General features: G+C 38.0%; 1 protein-coding gene across 1 annotated transcript in view; it reads left to right on the top strand.

Annotated features, from left to right (window-relative positions):
* Positions 1-266: 266 nt before the first annotated feature.
* The window catches only part of chb (CLIP-associating protein), a 1,004,436-nt gene continuing 986,145 nt past the window's right edge, over positions 267-18,557 (top strand). Inside the window, exon 1 of the mRNA XM_090388867.1 lies at positions 267-476. The gene's annotated coding sequence lies outside the window, so the exon portion shown is untranslated. The remainder of the gene's footprint in view (positions 477-18,557) is intronic.

Genomic DNA, 18,557 nt, shown 5'->3' with positions numbered 1-18,557 from the left:
GTAAAATTTATGTGCGTGTTATGTTGAATGTTGAGTGGCACTGCCTGGCAACTTCGCAAACAGAGGGCAATGAACACCTGGTCCGCTGCCCCCCCCCCCCCCCCCCCATGGGAAAAGCAGTTCCCATGCAATATGGAGCCGTGCCAGGGACAACTGTGTCCGGAAAAGTTAATTCCATTTAAACTGAGATTCTGTTTTTAAAACTCTTCCGGTAGGTGAAGCTGTGTCGTTCGCTACATGCCCGCCATGTTGTGTTTCTATACTGATTAAGGGCGGCAGAGAGAGTTGCGGTTGGTTGATACGCGCCGTGTCTTGTACATAGGTGAGAGGATACATGCACGTTGTACTGCGAGGTGAAATGTGTTTAAGCAACATGTATTGATTGCCGTTTCAGGAAATAAATTTGATAATAGTTTGACATATTACCGATGCTGTGATATAAAATTAATTGAAATGTGCATCTACCGGTGAATTAGGTAAGTTTACGTTGAGTTGCATTTGTTTGTTTTAAATGGCATGAAATCGTTTAGCATCGAATTAAAGACTAATAGGATGCGTAGAGCTTCCATGTGAAGTTTATCAGTTGATGTTTTTTACAGTATTATCGGTTTATCCAGTTAATCGCGGCAACTAGTTTCAATATAGTATTAGGTTATTGTTAACAGTGTCTGATTATTTAACGCAGCGAAAGGCTAAAGAAATAATCCATTATCACAGTACTGTGAAGGATAAACGGATCTAATTTTTACCGGCGTTTCTCAGTACCATATTTTATGCGGTAAAATTTATTTTGGAAACAGCATTTTGTCTGTTCGTGCGATTCTTAGCGTCTACTGCAACTGAAATGTGCTCAGTGGTAGACCCACACATTACGCCCTAATACAGCCCTTAGGCGAAGCCGTATTTGGCTTTCATACCTGTTAGGTTCTGTGTTGTCCACTCCCCATGTAATCACAATCAAGTTTTTATAGGAAGCTGATGTATTGAAATCTAGGTTTTCGTGCGTAATGACCTTTTTTCTCTTTTTTACTTTCTCCAAAATGATCGTTTTTAATAATTCAGATGTAGAAGCTTTGTTGTGCGATTTTTTTCTTATATTAAAGTAACAGGGGAAAAGCAGTTTTTTCTAACAAATATAAACGTTTGGTGGATGGTGTTTTTTGGTATTTATTATTGTTATTTCATGAATACTGTGACATTAATAGATTAGGATGTTATGAGCTTCTGACAGCTTGTAAATAGAAAACGTGTGTTCATTAATTTGAACTTCTGAACCTTGAAATGAGCGCGATAAAGTGTTTAGCTCACAGCGTAGTCACTGGACCGTTCGAAATCCTGGTTCAATGGTGGGGAGGGAGTATTTCGGACTTGAAGTTTGCCCGGGAATAAGTAGGACCGTCTTTTTTTTATTATTATTATTGCCTTAAACGTGAAAGGTATAGGAACCTGTAGTACTTTGGTACTGCATATGAGCCGAAAGCTTAGAAGACTAAAGATACTGTTGACAATAGACTTGAATTTCTGTAGATTGTAATTTTTGGGAAATACATCTGAAGGAACTTTATTCCAAAGAACAGAAATAGAAGGAATAAATGAAAAGTTAGTTTTGAGAGTTGGATAGTAAATGGATGTTCACTGGCTGTGAGGCACTTGTTTGGAAGGGTGGTGGAATTACAGATGCCAGTTTGCAAGATCGACACTCATGGAATTTCAACAGAAAAGGCTTGCAGCACACACTTGAATATCTGTATGACAGAATTTATAAGACATGGGCCATTAATTTAATTGCTTGCATATGGAAACATTTCACTTTAGTTGTTTGAAAATGGTTTATTGTACTCAGTTAACGAGTACAAGCTTTGAGGTAGAGATACTACACATTCTGACCCATCTTTGTGGATTTAGAATTAACTTAAGAGCTTTACTTTTGTTCAAAAAAAAAGATTCTTAGTGTTGTTTTGCAGCTGTGAACTGTACATAATTATTATTCTTTATAATTATTTTTCCTTGTTAAGTCATTAAGTTTTTTGAAATGTAATTTAATTCACTTGTAAATTTACTTGAAGAAGACCCACAAAGAAGGATTGCAATGTGTGGTAGCTCTAATTTAAAATTTAAATGTGAATTTTTATTGTATTATAATAAACCATTTTATAAGCAACATAAATGTTTCCATTTGCAAGCTCACCATCCTGTGTTAAACTGTCTTTTAATGAACAGATTATGGCAACCAAATTGACCTCTTTGGTACAGCCCTAATTAGGGCTATAACAAACTTGGTATAGCCCTAATTAATGGAAGTTTAATTTATTTCCAAACAAAGTACTTTGTTTGGGATGAATCTTGAAATGGTGGAAACTAAGGTAAAGAATTACAATTCAGTTATGCTCCAAAAAGGTGCTAAAAAACTTGCTCACTTGTGATGTAAATTTTCCAACAGTAGCAAAACTAAATTCTGTGCCTCCTTCCCTCACTAGATTGCTATGCAGCCCCATGTGATTTTTAATAACCACACCAAACCAGCTGCCCCCCCCCCATCATGGCAGTATGGTAGTTTGTCATTTTTTTCTGAACCGAGATGTTTCAGAGTAGTTAGCCACCTTCCATGTGATTGTTAGTCCTATAGAAGTTTAGGAATGGAAGGCACATAGAACTTTTCAGTCTTGGTCATTGAGAGTAAACAGAATAATGGATTCGGAAAGGGGAACATTTTGATGATTCTTGATCATTGTACTTTGATCTGATATTAACAAATACAAAAATACATCAATGTCTGTTGAAATTTTTAATCTGATGAACGTGCCTTCTATCAATTTTATACAGCAACTATATCATTCAAGGCATTCTTGAATGATTTTAATCTCACAGCAGAGAATATAAAGCTTGCCTGATAAGGTATTTGATCTGCAACAGAGCAGGGAACAGTTTGCCCCCAAAGTGGAATGTCTTGGATGCTATTCATAATTTATTTCCTCAGATAATATTGAATCATGTGTAATAAAGTGCTTCACAAAGAGTGATTTTGATGAGAATATCATTGAAAAATGTTCTGGCAAATGAATGTGATAGTTACTTTGGAAATTGGACTTTGAAAAAGCACATGTGGATTTTATTGGAAATAGATGGATAATAATGTTGCTATCGCAGCAACATCAACACCAGAAGAGCTATTAACCACCACGCAAAATGAAGTTTGTTACCAGTGAAGAAAGTGAAAGTAATTGTCTCATTTGAAGAATGCATGTAACATATATGACATGCAGATGAATTGGATTTTGTCTTTAAATTAGATTAATTTAGTGAAAGAATTTTTATATAGTTAGCTGGCTTCATGTTTATATTAATATTAATCCTGTAATTCTACTTTTACTAGTTTGTGATGCTAATTATATACCGCTTGTGATCACTTTGGAACATAGCTTTATTGATAACAGTAACTGATGAAACAAGAATGTAGCTGTTCAGCAATTTTTGTTGATACTGAGTGCAGATGTGTACAAAAAAAAACCAAAACATTAAAATCGGTTAATATAAAGTACTTTGCCCATCCTCTATTTCTGTGAGAAAATCATCAGTATAAACGAAATTGTCATATTTCTGGAAATCCATTAAAAACAAAGAAAATATAAAAATCAAGAATTGGAAAAGTGCTATGGTTGCTGGAAAACAGTAAGACTGATTGAGGTACAGTACTTTCTTTCATTAATTTGGTAGTATATAACAGAGCTATGGTGTTCAATTAAGTAATGACACTGACAATCATATTAACTGTACGAAGAATCAGCAGCAGTAACTGGTGGCAACATGTCGGAATCTAGGGACAAATATGGATATTATATGATCACTTCCACTGCATGTGAGTAAACCAATATAAGACAAAAAAAGTGATAACTGACACTGAAGCACTGATTAAAATAAACAGCATTTTTTCTGTATTAGTATAACTGATCAGGACTTCATAAAAGTTATAACATTTATGAATGATACTTTAATCACGATAAGTGACATGCACTGTATTTCATTCATGGATTTGGGGAATACAATGTGTACAGAAAGAATAGACAGGGGAGGAGAGGATATGCTGTTAGTTAAGAAACAAAATCTAAGGAAGTACATCCAATTGATCTTGGTGGACAATGCATTGTTGAGTCTGTTTGGTGTGACATAAGCACTGGGAAAGGAAAAATAAGAGTGTGTGTGTGTGTGTTACAGGCCAAATTAATCTGATGAGGATAATGAGTAATTGTGCAGAGAAATAGTGGTCCAGTAAATCAGTGTCTTATAATTGGGGATTTTAATTTCCCAGAGATTGACTGGAATTTGTGGGTGGTAGTAGTAGCAGTGGCATTTGATGCAAGAAAGCAAGTGTATGAGCTTATGCAGCATCAGCCAAAAAAAAAAAAAAAAAAAAAAAACAAATCACACCATTCCCTCCGAATGCCTGTCCAGTTCCTCCTTAAATTTATTCAACCTATCAACTTCCACAACGACAGATGGAAGTTTGTTCCAGCAATTAACCACCCGCTGGCTAAAGGCAAATTTCCGCACATCTAATTAACATCAGTCTTTTCTTAATTTGAATTTATGCCCCCTTAGGTTCGTAATCTGAACAAGTGGAAGGATCCCATCAGAATTCAGTGTGCTCAACCCATTCAAGGCCTTATATACCTCAATCAGATCACCGCGCAGGTGCCTAGTCTCCAGCCACTGCAATTTGCAGAACTTAAGCCTTTCTTGGTAAGAGGATCCCTTCATTCCCCTCACCAATCTTGTTGCCCTTCTCTGTACACGCTCAAGTAAATCTACATCCTTCCTAAAATGAGGCCTCCAGACCTGTACGCAGTACTCGAGGTGTGGCCTGACCATTGCCTTATACAGAGGGATAATCACCTCCTTTTCCCTGCTAGCAAAATTCCTATATATCATTGACAAAACCCCATGACCTGCCCTGGCAGCCTGTCTGCATTGCTCTGAAAACTTCATATCCGACAGCACAATTACTCCCAGGTCTTTTTCATTTTTTACCACCTTAAGTGTAGTACCACACAGTTGGTACGTTTCTCTGGGGTTACTTCTACCCATATGCAGTACTTTGCATTTGTCAAGGTTAAACTTCAGTTGCCACTTCTTAGCCCATCTGCCCAAATTATCTAGATCCTGTTGCAGTAGCACACTGCCATTACTGTCATTAACAACCCTGCCAACCTTTGTATCATCTGCAAACTTCGACATTAAGCCTGATATACCTTCATCAATATCATTGATAAATATACAAAACAAAAGTGGACCTAACACCGGACCCTGTGGGACTCCACTAATAACATTAGTCCAAGAAGAGCAGCACCCATTGATTACCACCCTCTGTCTTCTCCCACTTAACCATCCTTTTATCCATTGTACCAACTTACCCTTAATACCATTCTGCTCCAATTTGTACAATAGTCTTCCATGCGCAACAGTGTCAAAAGCTTTCCTGAAATCCAAATATATGATATCAAAATTATTTTTTGCATCCAGTTCCTTTGTGACCACATCATAATATCCTATCAAATTTGTCAGACAAGATTTTCCCTTAACAAACCAATGCTGTGTCTGAATTATTGCTGCAGTTTTGTCTAGATGATCCTGCAATGCATCTTTAACCAGTGACTCCATTATTTTACCTGGAACAGAAGTTAAACTAACTGGTCTGTAATTACTCGTGTCACCCTTCGATCCCCCTTTGTGAATTGGGGATACATTTGCACATCTCCAATCTGTGGGAACCTCTCCTGAGTCCAAGGATGCTCTCATAATTATGGCTAAGGGTTTGCTTAGTTGCTTTGCCGCCTCCTTTAATATATAGCTGGATAGATCCCATCCACCGCAGCTGCTTTTCTTATGTTTAACTTCAACAATTTCTCCTCCACTTTGCTTTCAGTTATTACAAAATCATTAAGTATCCTGCTACAATTTGATAACCTTCTGCCATTTTCAAACCTTAATAATTCCTCATGTGTGAAGTAGATGCAAAATACTCATTCAGTTTGTTTGCTATCTGAGCAGGATCATCAACAGTCGAACCATCGCTGTCAAGTGGACCAATCAGATTCATCCCCTTCCTTTTAGAGTTTATATAAGTAAAGAAATCCTTGCTGTTTTTCTTAGCATCTTTTGCCAAGGATTTCTCGTAATCTGCCTCTTATTAGGTCATTTGATAACCATTTAGGCCTAAACCTTAAACAATATTGCTTAGTAGCTTTTAGTAGCTTCCACAATTAATTCCTTGAATGCTTCCCACTTAGAATTTACTGTTTGTAACATCGTCAGTTTATCCCACTGTACAGAATTTAAAAACTGTCGGAGACCACTGTACTCACCTTTACGGAAGCAAAAACCCTTTCCTTTACCCCTGATGGTAATTAAATCTAAGTAAATCCCACATCAGTACACTGTGATCACTGCCACGTAGTGGTTCCTTTATCTGCAAATTCTTAATACACGAATGATCACTGCTGATAACCAGATCAAGAGTATTACTTTCTCTGGTTGCCTCTCGAACATGCTGCTGCAGAAAACAATCATCCAATAAATCCACAAAAGTGTGACTAGTGTGTGAGTGACAAACCCACAAGTTCCAGTCAATATCTGGGAAGTTAAAATCCCCCATTATAAGACATTCCAATTTACTAGCCCACTCTATTTCTCTGTGCAATTGTTCATTGTACTCATTCGAGTCATTAGGCCTATAACACACTCCTACTCTTATTTTTGCTTTCGCAGTGCTTATGTCACATCAAACTGACTCAACAGTGCACTGTTCATCTATATCAACTGGATGCACATCTTTTGATTTTGTTTTTTTTAATTAACAGCATAACACCTCCTCCCTTTCTATCCTGTCTATCCTTTCTGTACACATTGTACTCCCCAAATTCCAGTTCAGCATTCCTTATATCTGTGTGACACCACGTCTCTGCTATCCGAACAGTATCTGCCTTTGATGTCTTGACCAACACTTCAAATTCATCAAATTTATTTACTATACTTCTAGCATTGGTATACATGCTCCTACCCCTATTCTTAGTTACCCTAACACATCCCATATACCCACCTATTTCAGAATGACTGCCATCCGTTCCTGAAACCCCCAACACCCCCACGCTCCAGGTCGCTACTTATTCTAATAGAAGTTGTGCAAGAAATCACCTTCACCTCTGCCTACGGCTACTGTTAAACTATTAGTCCTTGTATCCCCCCCAAGCTAGCAGTTTTCCGACCCACCTAACACTGCCTCAATAGCATCAGCAAATATTCTTGCACCCTTTTTATTTAGGTGTATCCCATCCCTATAGAAGCAGTCTCTCCTGTTAACAAGTACAGTCCAGGCTGAAAAAAATTCTACCCCTCGAGCCTTGCACAATCTTTCCAGGGCCAAATTGATCGACACGGCTCTCATCATGTACTCCCTTCTATCGTGTCTGGGCAGAATTGCAGACACTTTCAAATTCAACCCTAATTCTCGGCTTTTGTTCAACAGTGACCTGTACTTGTTAAGTAATTCTGCCGGTCTCCTACTCCTAATATCATTAGTGCCAATGTGTACAACTATATCACCTTTTGTGCCCTTAAAAGATGATAGCCGCTCTACAACGTCATCAAACTTTGCCCCTGGCAGACATACCCTGGTCCTGTTCCACCTATCCCTTTTACAAAGCATGTTTCCCGTTACCCTGACAATAGTCTCCAACAACTACTAGTTCCTGAGTTTGTCACTCACATACAAGAAGCACAAGAAAGGCTTTTGTGGATTTATTGGATGATTGTTTTCTACAGCAGCATGTTCGGTAGGCAACTAGAGGGAGTAATACTCTTGATCTGATTATCAGTTGTGATTCTTCATGCATTAAGAATCTGTAGATAAAGGAACCACTAGGTGGCAGTGATCACAGTGTGCTGAAGTGGGATCTACTCAGAGGTAACTACCATCAAGGGTAAAGGGAAGGGTTTTTGCTTTCGTAAAGGTGACTACAGTGGTCTGAGACAGTATTTAAGTTCTGTATGGTGGGACCAATTGATGATGTTGCCAGCAGTAAATTCAAAATTGGAAGCTACTAGGCTTTTCATACCAACTAAGAAACATTGTTCCAGATTTAGGCCTAAATGGATGTCAGATGAACTAATTAGACATGTGGCAGAGAAGAAAAACGCATGGGATACATATAAATTAACAGGTGACACAGAAGCCTATGATAGATATAAGCTGGTTTGTAACCAAGTCACAACGGAGGTTAGGCAACCAAACGTAGATTACGAGAAATCTTTGGCAGAGAGTTCTTTACTTCTGTAAACTCTAGAAGGAAGGGAATGAATCAGATTGTCCACTTGATATTGATTGTTCAACTGGTGATGATCCTGCTCCGGTAGCTAACAAGCTAAATGAATATTTTGCATCTACATTCACACATGAGGAGTTATTCAAGAAGGGGAATGCCAGATGTGTATTTAACTCTGGCAGTAAGTTAGATAATCTTGTAATAACTGAGAGTAAAGTGGAGGAGAAATTGTTGAAGATAAACATAAGAAAGGCACCTGGGGTGGATGGGATCTATCCAATTATATTAAAGGAGGCAGCAAAGGAACTAAGCAAACCCTTTGCCATAATTATGAGAGCTTCCTTGGACTCAGGGGAGGTACCCATGGACTGGAAATGTGCAAATGTGACCCCAGTCCACAAAGGAGGATCAAAAAGAGACAGGTAATTACAGACCTGTTAATTTAACTTCTGTTCCAGGAAAATTAATGGAGGTACTGGTTAAAGAAGCATTGCAGGATCATCTAGACAAGACTTCAGTTATAGCTCGGACACAGCATGGGTTTGTTAAGGGGAAGTCTTGTCTGAACAATTTGATTGGATACTATGATGTAGACACAAAGGAACTGGATGCAAAGAATAATTTTGATATCATATGTTTGGATCTTAGAAAGACTTGAAAACAGTGTGGCATTGGAGGCAATTTGCTGCTATGGATAAAGGGATGGTTGAGTGGGAGAAGACAGAGTGGTAAACAATGAACACTGCTCTTTGTGGACTAATGTTATTAGTGGAATCCCACAGAGTTCAGTGTTGGGCCCATTGTTGTTTTTTGTATTCATTAATGATATTGATGATGGTATAACAGGCTTAATGTCCAAGTTTGCAGATGATACAAAGGTCGGCAAGGTTGTTAATGGGACCCCACTAATAACATTAATCTAAGAAGTGTCCATTGATTGCCAGTCTGTCTTCTCCCACCCAACCATCTTTATCCATAGCAGCAACTTGCTCTTAATGCCATACTGCCCCAATTTGTCCAGTAGTGTTCCATGTGCAACAATATCAGAAGCTTTCCTACAATCGAAGTATGTGCTATCAAAATTATTTTTTTCATTCAGTTCCTTTGTGACCACATCATAGTATCCAATCAGATTTGTCAGGCATAACTTCCCCTTAACAAACCCATGCTGTGTGAACTATAACTGTGGTCTAGTCTAGATGATCCTGCAGTAAGTCTTTAACCAGTGACTCCATTATTTTCTCAGAATAGAAGTAAAACTAACAGATCTAATTATTTGCATCACCCTTTAATCCTGCTTTTTGAATTGGGGACACACACACGAGTTTTGTGAATATATGAGTGTTTGTGTATATATATGTATTTATGAGTGTGTTTGTGTATATACAGGGTGTCTCAAAAATATTGGTACAAACGTTTAGGGGAGATAGGTAACATCTAAAGGAAGGTGAATCGCATAGGAACCCATAACCGGAAATGTCACGGGAAAGTAGTAGCAGAGGCACAAGAAGCAGAAATTACACAAGACAGTAATTAGTGGCAAACATTTATTTGACATAATATTAACAATGGAGTACGAGATGGATGCATTTCATGATGTTACAACAGATGCTCGAAGGTTGCACCATGAGATGCGATGCATGCGTGACACCGACGCAGCATGGATTGGCGGTCACGGTCGAACACACCTGGAGTTTCTTTGACAGTAGCAGCAGCGCAGACAAGTCTCGCCACAAGATCCATTTCCATCTCCACAGGCAATTCATACATGATAGATTTGAGGGCCCCCACAGAAAGAAATCAAGGCTCGATAAATCAGGTGAGCGTGGGGGCTAGGCAACGGGTCCACCCCGGCCAATCCATCGACGCCCAAAATGCCTGTTCAAATGGTCACGATACACCTTCCATAATGGGCAGGTGCCCCGTCATGTTGAAACCAAATGTTGCATCTCACATTTGCTGGAACATCGTCAAGTAACCCTGGTAGAACTTGTTCAAGAAAGATCCGATATTTAGCAGAGTTCATGCGGGATGGTAACAGGTATGAGCCGACTAAGCAGTCACTGACCATACCTGCCCACACATTTATTGCAAAGCGATGTGCCACATGGGGGTGCACACCATGTGGGTTGTCATGAGCCCACACATGAGCATTGTGCTGATTGAATAAACCTTCGCGAGTGAAATAAGCCTCATCCTTGAACAAAACATAGGCTGGAAAATTCAAGTCTTGAACACTTTCTTGGAGAAACCACTGCACAAAAGCCACACGTGCAGGATGATCTAGGGGGGAGCAGTAACTGAACCCTTTGGAGATGAAAGGAGTGTAAGGAATCGTCATGCTGTACACTGCAGCAAGACATTCCTGAGGCAACGGCACGTCTGCTGGTAGTAGGATTATTCTGGACTGCATTCAGCGCACTTTCTTCCATGGCAGGAGTTCGTGTCGAACGTGGTCTGCCCGCACTACTCCTGTTACCTCTAAATGACCCATAATTGCACAAATTTTGATGCACATGTGCAAACAAATGGTGGTCCGGTACATGTCTGTCTGGGAAGCGTTCTCCATAAATTTGTTGCTCGTCCTTTGCCCTCTGCTAATCCATACACTAGGTGCATGTCTGCCAGCTCACAGTTCGTATATCGATTCATACTCTTCATGCGGCGACTACTGCTTAAATGAGTAAACCAGAAATTTTCCCTCTCGCGAACTGATGAACAGCGCAGTCTACCAACTTACGGTGACGTTTCCAGTTATGGGTTCCTATGCGATTCACATTCCTTTAGATGCTACCTACTTACCCTAAACATTTGTACCAATATTTTTGAGACACCCTGTATATATGTATGATAGGTAGAACAGGACCAGGGTATGTCTGCCGGGAGCAAAGGTTGATGATGTAGAGCAGATATCATCTTTTAAGGGCACAAAAGGTGATATTGTTGTAAAAGTTGGCAGTAATGATATTAAGAGTTGGAGACTGGTGGAATTACTTAACAAGTACAGGTCAACATTGAAAAAAAAAACTGAGTTAGGGTTGAATTTGAAGGTGTCTGCAATCCTGCCCAGACAATAGGAGGGAGTATATAATGAGAGCCTTGTCAATCAATTAATTCAGCCCTGGAGAGATTGTGCAAGGCTCAAGGGATAGAATTTTTTCAGCTTGGTCTGTGCTTGAAAACAGGAGAAATTGCTTCTACAGGGATGGGATACACTTGAATAGAAAGGGTTCAAGTATATTTGCTGATGCTATCGAGGCAATGTTAGGTGGGTCGGAAAACTGCTAGCTTGGGGGGATACACGAACTAATAGATTAACAGTAGCCACTGGCAGAAGTGAAAGTGATTCTTGCACTGCGTCTATTGGAATGAGCAGCAGTCTGGAAAACAAGGTGCAAAGGATTCCACACTGCTCTGAGTCATTGCGGAAAAAGTAAATACACGGGATGTGTTAGGGTAGCTAAGAATAGGAACAGGTGCATGTATACTTGCGTGTAAACCAATGCTAGGAGTTTGGTAAATAAATTTCATGAATTTGAGGTGTTGGTCAAAACATCAAAGGCAGATATTGTTTGGATATCAGAGACGTGGTGTCACACAGATATAAGGAATGCAGAACTGGAATTTGGGAAGTACAATGTCTACAGAAAGGATAGACAGGATAGGAAGGGAGGAGGGGTTATGCTATTAGTTAAGAAACACAAAATCCACGGAAGTACAGCCAGTTGACATGGCTGGACAGTGCAGTGTCGAGTCAGTTTGGTGTGACATAAGCACTGGGAAAGCAAAATTTAGAGTAAGAGTGTGTCATAGGCCTAATGACTGATAAGTATAATAAACAACAGTACAGAGAAATAGTGGGCCAGTAAATCAGAGTCTTATAATGGGGATTTTAATTTCCTAGATATTGACTGGAATTTGTGCGTAGGTCACTCACAGACTAACAAGACTTTGTTTGTGGATTTATTTGATGATTGTTTTCTACAGCAGCATGTTTGGGAGGCAACTAGATGGAGTAATACTCTTGATCTCATTATTAGTAGTGATTCTTCATGCATTAAGAATGTGCAGATAGAGGAACCACTAGGTGGCAGTGATCACAGTGTGCTGAAGTGGGATTTACTCAGAGGTAACTGTCATCGGGGGCAAAGGGAAGTGTTTTTGCTTTCGTCAAGGTGACTGGTAGTCTGAGACAGTATTTAAATTCTGTACGGTGGGACCAACTGATGATGTTACCAACAGCAAATTCAAAATGGGAAGCATTTAAAGAATTAATCTTGCAAGCTACTAGGCTTTTCATACTAAGAAATATTGTTCAAGGTTTAGGCCTAAATGGATGTCAGATGAACTAATGAGACATGTGGCAGAGAAGAAAAATGTGTGAGATATGAGGTATATATAAATTGACAGGTGACACAGATACCTATGATAGATATAAGCTGGTTTGTAACCAAGTCACAAAGGGAGTTAGGCAGGCAAAGGCAGATTACGAGAAATCTTTGGCAAAGGATGCAAAGAAAAACAGCAAAGAGTTCTTTACTTATGTAAACTCTAGAAGGAAGGGAATGAATCAGATTGGTCCACTGGATATCAATGGTTCAGCTGTTGATGATTAAGCTCAGATAGCTAACTAACTTAATGAGTATTTTGCATCTACATTCACACATGAGGAGTTATTCAGGGAGGGGAATGCCCTCCCTGAATAACTCTGGCAGTGAGCTAGATGATTTTGTAATAACTAAGAGCAAAGTGTGGGAGAAATTGTTGAAGATGAACATAAGAAAGGAACCTGGGGTGGATGAGATCTATCCAGTTATATTAAGAGGCAGCAAAGGAAGTAAGCGAAACCTTAGCTGTAATTATGAGGGCTTCTTTGGACTCACAGGAGGTACCCATGGACTGGGGATGTGCAAATGTGACCTGTTAGTTTGAGATATGGTGCTGGTGAAGAATGGAAAAGATTAGCTGGACAGAAAGTGAGTAATAACATGGTTTTATGTGTAGGAGAAGAAAGAGAATTGCTAAGGAGAATCAGGAGACAGGGACTACAATGGATCGGACACACCATGAGGTACAGAGAGATGTTACTGGATGTGTTGGAAGGCAAAATACCGGGAAAAAGAAAACAAGGAAGACCAAGAGACACCATCATAAATATGATTCTGAAGGAAACTGGACTTCGAAGCTATGCAGAAGTGAAACACCTAGCACAAGACCTGGAGAAATGGAGACAGCTCATCAAAGAGGCAAACCAGTCGATAGATTGATACACTGAAGAAGAAAAGAAAAAGAATAATTATTGTGAAGAATTTTTGAGTTTGATTATGAAATGCAAAATGATTAAATTATAAATATAAATGATTATGAACAAAAATAAAGTCATATTTTTAAAAATGGTTAAATTTAGTAGTAAGTGATTTCTTTTTTCTCATAGTTTTTGAGAAGTTTTTCTCGAACCTTCATAGTTTTATTTGTTTTTGCCCCAGGCTAAAAAATGGTTGGATGAACTTGTTATTAGCAAAAAAAAAAAAAAAACACCCCAATATCTACTTCCACAACATCAGATGTAAGTTTGTTTCAATAATATTTTACTCTTTGGTTTAAAGCAAATTTTTGTGCATCTGTCCTGCGCCTACTATTTTCAATTTAAATTGGTTATTAGTAGCAAATAATGCAAGCTAGGAGGCAAGCTTATTACATCAGCAAAAGAAAAAAAAAAATCACTTCTGACGCCTTTTCACCTCAAATTTGTGTAACGCTTCCCGAAACTTATTTAAACTATCCACTTCCACGAAACCAAATAGAAGTTAGTTCCTATAGTCGTCTACTCTGTGGCTGAAAGAATTTCCACACACTCCTGCAATTATCCTTCCTAGTTTAAATATTGTATCTCATAACTTATACTATAAGGCATGGTAGGGGTATTCTAGTGTTTTAATTGTGGTGAATAGGTGCATTGAAAGTTCGAAACATGTAGATTGTGGAGGTAGTTAGATAACTTTATTATCTGAACATAAGCAAATTATTATTAAATTATCTGTTAACTAATAGCTTTACAGATGCAATGGTATAGTGTAAACTTGGTAGCATAATATACCTAAACCTCTTTTTACGCGATAGATACGTTCCTAAAAATTATGTAAAAAGAACTACTGACTCCATAGAAAAAGTGAAGATTGGTTCCAAACCTGAAATATAAGCAAAATAATTAAAAAAAACAAACGTTAAATTCATTAGGATCATAAGATTTTTATTTACATTTCACGGAGAACACACATACATATAATGAATTTTAATAACTTTAAAAAAAAAACATTCATTTCAGTTGTTTGCTAATGATTCTATAAAAAAATTTGTTATTCGCTATCGGTTTCTGACAATAAATGTGAAAGCTTTCATTTTTGTGAGACTGTAATATCACTAGAACTACTAGATATGGTATTATCGTCATCGACTTCAGCCTCAACTTGTGGAATTCTTCTTGTTATGTCTTTTACAAAAGTACCACTGGTTGTTTCAGTAGTTTTAGGCATGAACTCAGTTATTAATCGCTGTGTTGATGCTTTAGATAAGTCGTGATATAATTCTCTGTATGAAGACATTAACAACTTAAGCTCACTTGAAAACTTCCCAGCACATTCTTCATTTGGTTCATGTCGGGCAAAATAATTGCCTAAATTACTGACCAGTTTAAGACCTTTAATTATATCAGCAGTAAAAGTAGGATTATCTTGATCATTATCATTAACTTTTTCACTTTCAGGAGTCTCAGAAACAATCTCCACTATTTCGTCTTCACTAACAGGTTTATTAATTAACAATTCTTCGATATCTGCTGACGTAAGATCATAGAATCCTTCTCCGCCAATTTCACATGCCACTTATTATATTGGGGAATTCTGCAGTATGATTGAAGGGAACAGGAGTATTCTCTCTAACACATGCGGGCCAAATAGCATTCCAGCATGCATTCATAGTTTCTGGTCTCAATTCAGATAACGAAAATCGAACCTGATCAATACAATCCGTAATTGAAAATTTTTTCCACACATTCATAACTGACAGTGTTTCATCATCATTTAGCTTGTTAAAAATGAACTGAAATGTTCGTCTGACGTAATGTTTTAAAAGTCGCAGTTATACCCTGATCTAGAGGTTGTAGCAACGATGTGGTATTGGGCGGCAGAAAACAAAATTGCACATTTGGGTGTTCTATGGCAGGATGACCGGGTGCATTATCAAGGATCAAAAGCACTTTAAATTCGAGACACTTGTCATTCAAATAGCGTCTAACTTCTGGCACAAAATGTTTGTGGAACCACTCAGTGAAAATATCAGTTGTTGGCCATCCAATGAACTGGCAATTTTTGAAAATCTACGCCTTTCACTGGCTGTGGTCTTAATGATAGATTTATGAGCAGTGGTTTTAACATCCAATCTCCTAAAGCGTTCAAACAAAATAGGAGTGTTATGTTATCCTTTGCTGCTTTGAACCCACCAACAGTTTTTTGCATTTTTGATGCGCAAGTTCTGTTTGGCATTTTTTTCAAGAAAAGGCCAGTTTCATCCATATTCCAAACTTGTTCACGAGTGTAACCTCCATCTTCAATTATTTTAGTAAGTTTTTGTGGAAATGCTTTAGCAGCTGTTTCGCCTTTAATTTTTATATTACGAAGAGCATGTCTTTTAATAAACTTAGCCAGCCAACCATTGCTTGCATTAAATTCATATTTTTTCCTTGATTGAGATGAAATATCTGGCTGCAGTTTTTTAATTTGTTCATAAAATCTCATTGCTGATTGCTTGATGGAATTTCTGTCAACTGGCATTCTTTTTTGTACATTATCTTCTATCCACATCACTAAAGCTTTTTCGGCCTTTTCTAGAACAACATCTCTTGTGTATGATGATAATTTTGCACTCGATTTTGTACCAGAACATACCGCTTTTCTAATAGCCTCTTCATTTTTCTTTATAGATCTGATAGTTGATTCACGGACTCCAAAATGCATACTCACAGCCATTGCACCTTCCCCAGTTTGAAGACTATCTAAAATTTGAATATCCAAGGAAATGACTTTCTTATTTTTTTGGTTATCGGCAACATCATGTGAGGGCTGGATTAAAATCAAATAAAAGTTTGAAAATTACATACAATGTAGCTTACCATTTATTATTTCTTGGCAAAATTATTAATTTTATAACGCGATTTTTATTTTGATTTCACTTAAAAAACTGGAAATGCAAAAAATGCGGTAACTGTGTTGTCTACTCAAACACCAAACTCAAACTGTTAAGAACTGCTTTTTTATGCGCAGTCAATTATATAATTTGGGGAATTCCCAATAAATGAAATTCGTAAGAATTTTCTAAGTTGATACAAGAAACCAAATTCAAACTGCAAACAACTGCTGTTTTTTTTTTGTTTATGTGCAGTCAGTTATGTAATTTGGGGAATTTAGAATTTTCTTAATTGAAACGAGAATGCAATTCTATAAAATTCTCAGAATTTTCTTGAATTACGCATTTTTTCATAACTTAGACTTTAGGTTGGTCGCGTAAAAGTGAATAAAAATCGCATAAAAAATATATATATTTGATATCTCAATTCGTGTAAAAAAAATTCGCATAAAAAAGAGGTTTAGGTGTACATATTATTGCTTCATAACTGGTGAAATAGACTGGTGTTATTACTGCATTTAAGTATATTAGTTTAGTGTAGTATTCTCAATTATATTAAATTTAAACAGAAATCATGCCCCAGGCTAGAGCAGCAGAGTAATGGGCTTAGAGTAGTGGGAGTGCTGTGGCTTGGGGGAGAATGGAAGGAGGAGATTCTCCTACGAATTATAGCCTGACGAAAATGTGCTGTTCGTGCAATGTGTACGGACCTTTTTGGAACAGCACATGATACAGGCAAGGGGGATGTCTTTGTGTTCTGTGCAGTGTGTAAGGAAATTAGGTGCCAGCCCAGCATTCTGATGGACATTTGAGAGCTTGAACAGTAGAGTGGATGCCCTCAAAGGAATTAAAATAGGGCCCCATCAAGCTCTCAGCTAACTAACTTAATGCCAAAGCTTACATTTGAGCATCAGGCAACAGTGTCAACCACAAGGCAGAATGCACTGCTCTCACAGGAGTTAGTTTTTGTTGGTGACTCTGTTGTCAAGGAAACTGGAAATATATTGTGCAAAAAGGATAAGTGGAATAGGACCAGGGCAAAACTTGATGTAGGACAGATATCATGTTTTAAGATGATATTGTTCTACATGTTGGCACCAATGACATTAAGAGTAGTAGATCAAATAGAGGGGGAGAATCAAAGGGTGATATGAGGAATTACAGAACTGTTCGTTTAAATTTTATTCCTGGGAAAATAATGAAGTCACTGGTTAAACAAGTAATGCAGGACCATCTAGACAGTAGTGTAGTTTACTTCAGACACAACATGGGTTTGTAAGGGGGAAATCTTGTCTGATCAATTTGATTGGATACTATGATGCAGTCATAAAGGAACTGGTTGTAAAATATTATTTTGATATCATGTACACTGTAGCCCTGATATTATGTGGGTGATGCAGTTCAAAATTTTGTACTGCATTATAAGTTATGTCACATTTTATCAAATTTACATATTTGGATGTAAACTTATCAATATTTGACCATTAGCAACCACCAACCTAAAGGTAACTGCTGCCATTGTCAATCCACTACAGGATGGAAGCTTCCTCAATGATTCATGTTGAGGAAATGGACCATAATTTGCCTCGCTGGTCCAGTGCAGGTTGGCGGATTCACCATATTAGCAGTCAGGGGCTTGAACCCCAGTTAGCATTAACATTAGTAGAAGCATATGATGCAAGAAAGCAAGCTTATGCAGCATCAGCCAAAAAAAAAAAAAAAAAAAAAAAACACAGCTATCCTACATCTGTCTTTCCTCAATTTGAATTTATGCTCTCTCAGGTGATTATTCTGAGCAAGAGGAAGAATCCCATCATCTTTGAGCATGCTCAAACCATTCAAGGCTTTATACACCTCTATCAGATCACCTCGCCGGGTGCCTAGTCTCCAGACACTGTAATTTGCAAAACTTAAACCTTTCTTCGTAAGAGCAACCCTTTGTTCTATTCACTAATCTTGTTGCGCTTCTCTGTACTTGTTCCAGCAGCTCTACATCCCTCTTGAAATGAGGCCTCCAGACCTGTATACAGTACTCAAGGTGTGGCCTGACCATTGCCTTAT

Source organism: Mastigoproctus giganteus, chromosome 14 (assembly GCF_048544385.1).
Source record: "Mastigoproctus giganteus isolate SK-2022 chromosome 14, ASM4854438v1, whole genome shotgun sequence".
In the NCBI taxonomy this organism is placed as follows: domain Eukaryota; kingdom Metazoa; phylum Arthropoda; class Arachnida; order Uropygi; family Thelyphonidae; genus Mastigoproctus; species Mastigoproctus giganteus.
This window is presented reverse-complemented; position numbering and strand designations above follow the sequence as displayed.